This window comes from Chrysochloris asiatica, unplaced genomic scaffold, assembly GCF_000296735.1.
Source record: "Chrysochloris asiatica unplaced genomic scaffold, ChrAsi1.0 scaffold00061, whole genome shotgun sequence".
NCBI classification, from domain to species: domain Eukaryota; kingdom Metazoa; phylum Chordata; class Mammalia; order Afrosoricida; family Chrysochloridae; genus Chrysochloris; species Chrysochloris asiatica.
Genome location: NW_006408579.1, coordinates 2,677,362 through 2,688,455, shown reverse-complemented (window position 1 = coordinate 2,688,455; position 11,094 = coordinate 2,677,362). Strand labels below are relative to the sequence as shown.

At 42.0% G+C, this 11,094-nt stretch overlaps 1 pseudogene; it reads right to left on the bottom strand.

Annotated features, from left to right (window-relative positions):
- Nucleotides 1-10,012: 10,012 nt before the first annotated feature.
- Nucleotides 10,013-10,406, bottom strand: LOC102839334 (annotated as a pseudogene).
- Nucleotides 10,407-11,094: the final 688 nt, after the last annotated feature.

The following is an 11,094-nucleotide window of genomic DNA, read 5'->3' as shown; positions in this document are numbered from 1 at the left end:
TTAACACACAGTGCCACACCAGGACTCCAATACCTACAGGAGTACTTGTTTTTGCTAACTGAAACAATTCTGGCAAGGAATTTTGCTTTCAAGTAAAAAGGTGAAAAACAAAACTAGTGTTCAGTGTTTGTTTTGTAAACAGCTGTGAACGAGGCAGCATGTACCTGGAGCAGCATGAGTGGTGTGCCAGGCTTTTTCCCCAGGAACTGAACAGTACAAACATTATTTATACTTTATATAGGCTGTGTGTTTATATCATTCTGGCTTTTATTATATATTAATGTTATGTTAAGAGTCCTGGTGCAGCACTGTGGGCTAATACATCAGACGCAAAGTCGTTTGAACTGCAAAGTCAGCGGTTCAAGCTCACCAGCTGCTCCTTGGAAACCCTATACAGGGTTGCTATGGGTTGGAATCAACTCAACGGCACTTAACAACAATATTATGTTAAGGAGCTTTGGTGGCACCGTGGGTTACATGACGGGCTACCAACAACAAGTGTAGCAGCTGGAGTCCACCAGCCACTCCATGGGAGAAAGATGAATGCTCCCGTAAAGATGTACAGCCTCAGAAACCCTATACAGGGTCTCTGTGAATTGGAACCGACTCAATGGCCCATAACCACTACTACCACTACCAATGTTATGTTAGATTTTATATGTTATCTGTCATAAGTTAGTAGGTTATTTTTTGAATCTGGTCTGGGAATTCTCAATTTTTTCCCATATAAATGAATGGTAATTACTTCTTCACTTTACACCATTTCAGTTTATAAAAGGTTTCACAGAAACAGTCAACTTTTGGATAGCATGGGAAACCTATATGTGTAAGTTGTGTTTATGGAAATGTTTTAATTTTTTTATAACTAACTACAAGAATATTTTTTATAAAATAATAAATTTCTGCTAAAACACTGCACAAAAAATTTATAGGCAGTCCTTTTGGTATCACCTCTCTGATGGTGTCACCAGGTACGGTTCACATTCTCCCCTCTCTCACACATGCTGAATGTAAAGATTGTGCAGGTATGAAATTGATGAGAAAATGAAGACCAGTGCAGGCAGGCATATAAGTTGCTGACTAGATCAATTCATTCAAATGGCTTTTTATATAGTACTTGCTTTGTGCCAGGCCTGTCCTAGAAGTATTGAATTTAAGGTAAAACAGGGTATTTGAAGTCTCTTGTTTCACAGAAGGGAGACCTGATGGTGCAGAATTTAAGTACTTGGCAGCTAATTGAACCCACCAGTTGCTCTATAAGAGAAAGATGTGGCAGTGTGTGCCCCTAAAGATTTACAGTCCTTGGAGGTTGGTGGCAAGTGAAATGTGGTTCTCCCTTGTTCTGTGCACTGCTGGTAGCTGGGGCATGTCCAGTGCCTGCCCTTGCCAATCCAGTGGCCAATGGCACAGCCTCGGCTCTGTCCAGGATCAGGCACTGGGAGTGCTACCCTGCTTCTTGAGATGAGTGAATCCACCCTGAACTATGCTATACAAACAGCAGAGAACTGAACTCATACTTCCAATCTTTGTCACATCCACTAAGTGCCTAAGAACACAGCAACATACAATCATCAACCAAATATAAATACAATGATGTCACAATATCTCAGAGAAAACAGACAGTTTGATCTTAAATTAAAAAAAACAAGACAGAGTGCCTCAAACAAATGACCAAAATACAGAGCCAGCTAATATAATACTAGAAATAGTATTAGAAGTATTTGGTGAGGATTTTAAAAGAATGGTATTTATGTACCTTCCACAGATTGAGAAAAAGTTTGAAGAAAGCAAGAACACAGGAAAAACTTTAGAAGACTTCAGAAAAACTCTATGAGTACAAACTGACAAAAGAAATGAAAAATTGGAAGCTCTACAAAAACAGCAACTAGAAAACCAGAAGATTAATACAAAGAATTCAGAAATAGAAGGTACATTGAAAGGAAAAATAGAATTGACTCAATAGAAGGCCAAATTACTGAGCTTTAAGATAAATCTCTCAATACTCATCTACATAGTAACAATCAGAAAAAAAAGAATAAAAAAATACTAAGAAAGCCTAACATTTATATTGGAGACTATCAAAAGGAATAACTTACAAGTGGTTGTAATTCCAGGACAGGAAGAAACAAACAACAACAACAAAAACATGGAGAAAATTGTCTAAGAATTCTTCAAAGAAAACTTGCCTATATCATGAAGATGAGAAGATAGCCATTAAACAATTTAAACAAGCTTTAAACATGATAGACCTCAAAAGAGAAAAACCAAGACATGTTATAATCAAACTTTCCAAACCAAAGACAAGGAAAAAATCCTGAAGGCAGCTCAGGAAAAATGAAAAATTATCTACAATGTAGAACTAATAAGATTAAGATTTGATTTCTCAGCAGAAACCATGAAGACAAGAAGACAATGGAATGACATATGTAAAACTCTGAAAGAAACAAATTGCTAACCAAGCAAAAATGTCCACCAAATATGATGGTGAAATTAGAACATTTTACAGATAGACACAAATTAAAAGAATTTGCCAAAACCCAATCAACCAAGGGGGAGAGAAAGGAATAGCCCGTCTTCAGCCTATAACTGATTTAGAATACCTAAATTTGTTCAGTGGAAGAGCCTTCTTGTGGAACCTTTGCATTGCATAAGACCATAAATGGAATCCTGATCCCCATCCAGAATCTTCTTAGGTGGGAAATCTCCACTTGAAAAGACAAACAGACTAGCCTGGAGTGGCTATAAGAACAGAAGATACTTCTTGAAAGAAAGACCAACAGGAAAATAAAAAACAATAACAGAAGTCTGATAGACTACTACAAGAATAAACAAGTTGTTCACTGGGGAGCATCAAGGCAAGCAACCAAGTCCCCTCAGGGCAAACCCCGTTCCAAGACTGAGACTCAAAGGGAATACATGACGAGCAGGCATGTAAACTTGCTGGTGACCATGTTGGTCTACCTATAATGGGAAGTGAGGGAAAAACAGCAATGAAGCTGTGAGCTAAATCTGATGACATTTAATAGACTCCTACCAACCTGGATTGAGACCTGGGTGGCCAGTATTATAGTGAGACCTGGAGACTCCTGAGCCCAGGGACAGGGACATAGCCACAGAGGACTAGAGTGAAGAGTGAAGCATACAGCTGACATGAAGTGAGGGGAGATGCACAAGAACACCCATACTTGCAAATGCTACCCACTTGACCTGGCTTCAATGGCTGGATGATCAAAACTCGACTAGAAGAAAGAAGAGGAAAAAAAAGAGTAATCTGCTACAGTTTAATGAACTTGACCTATACTTATGGATGTAGTAGCTCAAAAGAGCGTACAAATCTTTACAGCGAAGATCATTCCCAGCTCCTCAGTACACAAGGTTGATAGGGATGGGCAATTTAGACAATGGCTACCAAAAATGGATGGCTGAGGAGGGGTGGCTATTGTTGTTGTTAAGTGCCATTGAGTTGATTCCAACCCATAGCGACCATACAGGGTTTCCAAGGCTGTAAATCTTTACAGGAGCAGAAAGCCACATCTTTCTCCCACGGAACAGTTGGTAGTTTCAAACTGCTGACCTTAAAGGTTCACAGCCCAATTCGTAACCACTATATTACACAAAGGCACAAAGTGATTGGCTTACAAGCTTTCTAGAGGGAGGCTAGTTTCAGAGGGTACAGGGAGGGTAGAATCTCCATGGAATAGTTTCTAACCTGTCTAGACAGGGATTTGGGGATAAGACTCTTGTGGTTCAATAGTGAATAATTGCTATCAGGACTGATTGTGAGTGTTGCAAATGTAAAGGTAGATGTTTTGTAAGGAAAGGAGAGGAGTGGTTGATCTTGCAGTCCAGGAGCAGAGGACCCTGGGACCATTAAGGGAGAAGAGTAGAGTGCAGGACCCTACCCAGAGAAGCAGTGACACCAGAGATGGAGGCAGAGATAATGACGTGGACAGAAGGAGCGGCTGGGTACTCTGGACTCAAGGAGGGAGAGGGGCTGTGTGCTGGCGGCTGGGGGGCAGGCTTGCAGGGTATACATTTTGTTTGTTTGAATGGTTATATATTTCTAAGTGCTTCAGTGTACATCTAAAAAAAAACAGAGGGAATGGAAGCAAATGCTGTTGAAAGATGATGCATGGAGGGGATTGTAATCATTGCAATGAAATGAAATACAATAGGATGAATGTAAAACTGATGTTCTCCCATGTAAACTATCACTCAATTCACAATAAAAGCTTAAAAAAAAAAACCAACCATATAAAAAATACTAAGGGGAGCTCTTTGGACAGAGAACTAGTAACAGCTGTTCTCACAAACATGACAACACTATGTCACACACATGACAACACCATGTCACATACATGGACAGAGAATGAGTAACAGCAGACTCACATACATGACAATATCACCCAGAACTCAACCCAGTATAGAAATATGCAAAGCAAAACAACCTTATAAGACTAAAAAATAGAGAACCAGAGATATCAATTTGCAACAAAAAAACCATAAAGTATAAAGAAGGAATAATGAAGTTACATAAGTTCCAAATAAGAAGGAAATCAAATAGATTACAAGTAAAAATTTTAAATAAGTAAATTAAAACAAGCTTAACTGTACTCTTAAAACTAGATCAAGTCTTACTCCTAACCCTGCAAGTATAACTAAAAGTTGTTGTTGTTGTTAAGTACCGTGGAGTCGGTTCCGACTCATGGTGACCCTGCACAGGGTTTCTGAGGCTGTAAATCTTTATGGGAGCAGAACACCTCATCTTTCTCCTGCGGAACTGCTATTAGTTTTGAACTGCTGACCTTGAGGTTAGCAGTCCGTTTCATAACCACTATGCTACCAGAGCTCCTTATACTACAAGTACAAACTGATAAAAACACTAGCCCAATCTTTACCCCTAACACTAAATGAAGTCGTAGGCCTAGTCAAGATTTAGCCATAGTCCCAACCCTTACTCCTTCCTATCCATGCTCCCACCAAACAAACAAACAAACAAACAAACAAAACCAAAAACATTTAGTCTTAGAAATTCTATGGGGCAATTCTATTTTGTCCAATAGGATCACTATGAGTTGGAATTGACTTGATGGAGTGAGTTTGGTTTGGTTTGATCTCAAAAGCTTATATTCCAGTAGGAGAAGATACGATAAGTAAGTAAATACAGAAGAAAAATTCCATACTATAAAATTAAATCAGACTAGTGTAACAGTCATGGTATTTATCACCTCATATACATGTGAAAACTGGACCATGAATAAGGAAGGCTGGGGGATAATTGATGTATTTGAATTGTGTTAGTGAAGAATACTGAAAGTTCTATGACTGCCATAACAAACAAAACTGTGTTGGAAGAAGTATAGCCAAAAGGTCCCTTAGAAAACAGCATGCTGAGACTTTGTTGTTCATACTTAAGACATGTTATCAAGAAAGACAAATCCTAGAACAGGACATCATGCTTGTAAAGTGGAGGGCTAGCAGAAAATCCCCAATAAGATGGATTGATACAGTGGCTGCAATAATGAGTTCCAATATAACAATTGTGAGAATGGGGCAGGATTGGGCAGTGTGTGTTCTGTTGTGCCTACGGTTGCTGTGATTTGGAGTCAACTAGAAGGTACCTAACAAGAACAGCAATAGTGTGATAGTGTTGTAATCGACTCATGGCAATCCTGTATAGGATTTCTGAGGAGAAACTGGTAGGTTTGAACCGCCAACCTTGTGGTTCGCAGTACAGAGCTTATCCTATAGCGCTGCACCAGAAGCTCATTTATTTGACAGAGAGAGGAAAGGTTTATCTGAGGAGATGATATTTGAACTAGAATGATGAAAAGGAGCCAGTCATGAGATCTAGGCTGGAGAAAGCATTCTGAGAAGAGACATCAAGTTGAGAAGCCCTGAGGAATGTAGCTGAAAAATATTATATGACTGAAAATATTATCACACCATTAATAGAGTTGCATTTTTTTTCTTCATCTGTTCTTTCCACCAGGTTGTAAGTTCTACAAATCATCTCAGAATCATGAACACTTATTACATTGTTGTTGTCTGCACTTGAGTCAATTTCAACTCATGACTCCACAGAACAAAGTAGAACTGTCCATAGAGTTTTCGAGGCCATAATCTTTAAAGCTGCAGATTGCCAGGTTTCCCCACTTACCTGTCACAGAGTGGATATTGGGTTTGAACCTTTCACTTAACAGCCAAATGCTTTAACCAGGGCTCCCTGTCATATAGTAGACAATGTTGTTGTTAAGTACTGTTGAGTTGGTTCCGAGTCTGTTTCGATTCATAGTGTTTCTGTATAGGGTTTCCAAGGAGCGGCTGGTGAGTTTGAACCACCAACCTTATGGTTCAAACCGACCTTGCGGTCCAGTGCTTTATCTCACAGTGCCACACCAGGATGCCATAAACAATACATGTGCTGAATAAATGGATTTACTCACTTCATAATGAGTTTACTAAGCTTTTCTATATCAGGTACTTCAAAGATACAAATATGACCATGTGACGCGGCCTGTTTCCTCAAGTAATGCACAGTTGTGAGCTGCAAATGATTACCAGTACAAAGTGGTCAGTGCTGTTAATGTACTACATTGCACTGTACTTGGGAGATTTGGGGAAAACATTTTACAAAGTTAGAACTGAGTTTTGAAAGACCTAAGTTACTGAGAAGTATAAATAGGAAAAGCCATTGTCCGCAAAGAAGTCACCTCGAGCAACGCTTTGCAGATGACAACTCCGAAGTAGTTTGGGAATACAGCCAAATGAAAACCAGGACTGTGTCCAGAAAAAGGAGTGGCACCTCAGGAGGCTCATCCAAGAGGTACCTCCTGATCGTATCAAAAGGACAAAGTGTCACTGGAGTCGCTCTGAAGGAGTTGCCAACACCATGTGGGTTATAACAAAGGAAGGACTTTATTGTACCCACCTGTGGCTCAGTGGATTCTTATCCAGAGACTGAGCCCTGTCTCCCCTGTCTGGAACATTTTATAGGGAATTGGTGTAGATTCACGGGGCTGTCGGGATTGGTTGATTTGAAGCCTGAAGCAGGAGCAGACAGGCAGGCAGGGGAGTGAGCAGGCAAGTGGGCGGGTACAGAAGTAGAAGCGGGAAGCATTAATTTTTCCAGGTCTTTGATCTCTGTGATCTGGTTGCCCGCCTCATTCCCCCCTTTGAAGCCCATGACGTTTATTAACAGTTTGATGGGCCTCACTTTCCTCTAGAATACTTTCTAAGTTGGAAGGCAGTGGTTGGTACTTATGTAGCCAGAGGATATGGGAAGCTGGTTTTCTATCATGGTTTCAATGACACTGTTAAGTGCTCTCATTGCTAACGGGAGGAGACAGCGAATGAGTAAGCATCCCCCAGATAACGATCAGGAGTCCTCTTATGAGAGTTTTGAAACCCCCAAATGTTGAAAACCATCTTTCCCACAGGGAGTCTGGATTCTACCCATTCCATGACTGCACCGGTACGTGTGCCAACTTCTGCATTTTGTCAGCAATCTGCTTTATTACTTGCCCACTGTCATCGATTTGGAGACAGCAATTGGACAAATTAAACTCCCCACACACTCCACTTTCTCGAGCCAACATGTAATCTAGAGCTAACTGGTTCTGATAGATGCCATTTCTGAGTTTCATCTGCTGCTAGGCTCAGACAGTTAGGACTTGAGATGTCTCATTCAAATGATCTCAACAACTGCTTGAAGCCAAATTATACAGTTTAGCATGTAAATGAGAGTCCAGTAGCCCCAAGATCTGTCCTCTGCCCAGGTGGCCAGCCATAGTATTGGATTATTCTTTTGGGCAGCCATTCAATATCTTTCCAGTCCCCAATTTGTATCTTTTGTTTACTGCGGGAACCAGAGGAATATACTGGATATCCTAGAGCCTCACTTTTGTTTCAGTGGTAGCAGGAAGAAAGGTCTTATAGTGCCCAGGAGGCAGCTCCCAGTCCACTGGTCAGGTAGGCGGGAATAGGTCTTGTTTCCACAGATCCAGTAGAGGCCTGTGAGTGGCCTCCAGCCTCCTATCTTTCCTATATTGTTCTAATAGTTGCACAAGGTAGGGAAGGGCTGGGCGGGGTGGGGGGTGGGGGCTGGGGATTCTTTTCAGCTGAAACATTTCCCTACCACTTGCTAGTTTTTGAGGTTTCATGATACAGTTTCTGTCCTAAGCAGTTAGATTGGCCCACTGGAATGGTGAAATTTCTTCCCCACTGTGCCAGGCACTGCTGGCCCACAATACCGTGCTGTAATACCCACGGAGTTGTCTCAGTGAGTGGTGGAGCTGGAGAGGTTGTGGGAGTTGGGAGTCTTGTTTTCCCAGGTGTCTGGATCTATTTCTTGTACTACCCAGGGCATTGGTCTCTGTTAACGTTCCTCCACATACAAAACATGACATTATATTCAGGGTTTTTGCGATGTGTCCCACCATCCAAGGAAAAGGTTTCTGACTGACCGTGGGACCGTGGGACCGTGGGACCGTGGGGAGGGGTGTGTGTGATCTCCTCATAAAAGGAGTGAAACACCTAGAAAGTCTCTTTGGGGCAGCTCTGGATATATCCCTTGATAATGATAGCAAAACCAGGATCCACTCCTTTTCCTTCAATGCTTAACCAAACCCTTTACTCCCTTCCTCCACTGTGGGTCCTGGGGTTGGGTAATGGTTAGTTCTAGGGGATTACATTGATGGAGCTAGCTACTCCCCTTTTCAGGAGTACCTATGTGTTATTCGATGGCTTTTGCCACGTGGCCCACTTAACACAACTCCAATAGACACACACCCCCACATTCTGAACTTACTTCACACATGTACTTATGTTCTAATCAGTAACTTCTCTCCCAGCTTAGTGCGCCACAGGTGTAACCCTGGGAATGGCTAATGACTTGACAGGCATCAAATTTTAGCATTACCTATCCAGGGTTCCCTTTAACCTCCATTTGTGCTGCTACGGGCCCCTCACCAGAAAAGATTGATTTTGGCCCAATTTTAACTTAGAAGACTCCTAGGGTGAGGGGTCCAGGAGGGTTATAGCAAATGTGAGCTCCTTCTGGGGTGATGCATATGGAGAACTGGGTAGAGTTGTAAATATACTTCCCTGCATGTGCCCCCTCACAGTGGGAGTATCTGTAAAACAGCAGAGTTTTAGTGACTCTGTGGACTGCTCAGTTTGTTTGGATGTACCTGCTGCATTTACCATTACCTTCTCTTGCTGTGAGCAGAAGAACTACTAAGTGCATTAATGTGAAGATCCTCAAGCTTCCGCCGTGCATTGACCAACTGGCTTCTGGGTTGTGGTTGGAGCAGGGCATGTTGTCTGTTGTTTTAGCATGGCTTGGGAGGGCTGCTGGGGTTTCACGTCATCCTCCCACTGGTCGTTTGGGGAGGCTCGCTTTAGTCCAGGCAGGAATCCCTTCAACCTTGGCCGCCATGGGAGTGGTCAGGATGACAATCAGCAGTGTCTTTCAACTGGGCTTGAGTGGGGTTAAGTTCTAGTCCTTCACCCACACCAAGTCTCCTGGGCTGAAAGAGTACACAGGGGAAAACAGATTTGACAGGTAATCTCTCAGTAATCCATTTAGACACTTAGCCACTTTCCCTATTGCCTGGAGTTGTAAGCTAATTTCAACTTCTCTCACTTCCTTCAGGGTCCCTGGCAGGGAACAGAGGAGAGGCGGGTGCCGGGCAAACAAAATTTCAAAAGGGGAGCATCCAGTGATTTTCTGAGGGTATATCTGATTTTCAACAGAACAAACAGGAGAGCTTGGGGCCAGGTTAAGTGAGCTTCCTGACACAATTTGTTAAGCCCATTCCTTTTTTTTTCTCATTAAACTTTGTTTTAATGGGTCTCAAAATTCTGTGACAAATTTTTGGTCAAGTTGTTTCCATTTAAAAGGTACTGATTTTAAAAACTAATAACTTAAAACTGCCACACACACAAAAAGAAACAAACAGTCCACATAACATTCCTTTCCTTCTGAAGGTTTTCGGATGTATTGTTATCATTAACCAGTCTTTTCACGGGCCTGCCCATTCTTAGAGATACCAGCTTCAAATTCTCCAACACCAGCAGCAACATTCAGGACAGCACAGTTAGCCTGTGAGGTTCCTGTTATCATGTTTTTGATAAAGTCTCTGTGTCCTGGGGCATCAATGATGGTCACATAGTACTTGCTGGTCTCAAATTTCCACAGGGAGTTATCAATGGTGATGCCTTGCTCAAGTTCAGCTTTCAGCTGATCCAAGACCCAGGCATACTTGAAGGAGCCCTCCCCCAGCTCAGCAGCTTCCTTCTCAAATTTTTTGATGGTTCTTTTGTCGATTCCACCACATTTGCAGATCAGGTGACCAGTAGTGGTTGAGAACGACAATGTTGATATGGGTCTTTTCCTTTCCCATTTTGGTTTAGGTTTTGCGATGGTTTTCACCAACACCTGTATCCTGGCGGCAAACCCGTTGCGAAAAAGAAGTCCATTCTTTATGGTACGGTTCACGCGTTCAACTTTGCCCAAGCTCTGAGGCCTATAGGCTGCATGTAGTTTCCAATTTATGCCCAGTATTTTAGCCGTGTGTTGCACTATTTCCACTATGAAGGCCGGTCCATTGTTAGATCCCATGTTTAGAGGCAATCCATACCTTGGAATAATTTCTCATAGCAGATTTCTGGTTATTTCCTGGGCCTTCTTGGTTCGGGTGGGGAATGCCTCTCCCCACCCAGAATAGATACAGACTAATACCAGGAGATAGCAGTATCGATTGCTTCTGGGGAGTTCAGTAAAGTCAAGAACTATGTTCTCAAAGGGAGTTCTTCTGACTGTCTGTACTGGTGGCAGGTTGGGTACTTGCCGGGGATTATTCTTATGACAGGTTATAGACATCTTTGGCTTGTAGTCTTTGCCAGGGTAGACAGTTGTGGGATGTAGAAATATTTTCCCAGTAAGTGTTCAGTGACCTCTCGCTCCATGTGGGTGGTTGAGTGGAAATTCCTTATTAGAGAAGGGGCCAATAGTTTTGGAATGACAATTGAATCATCAGGTAGTTGTTGCCAGCCCTTTTTGGTGTCTTTAGCTTTTTCCTGTTGCATCCA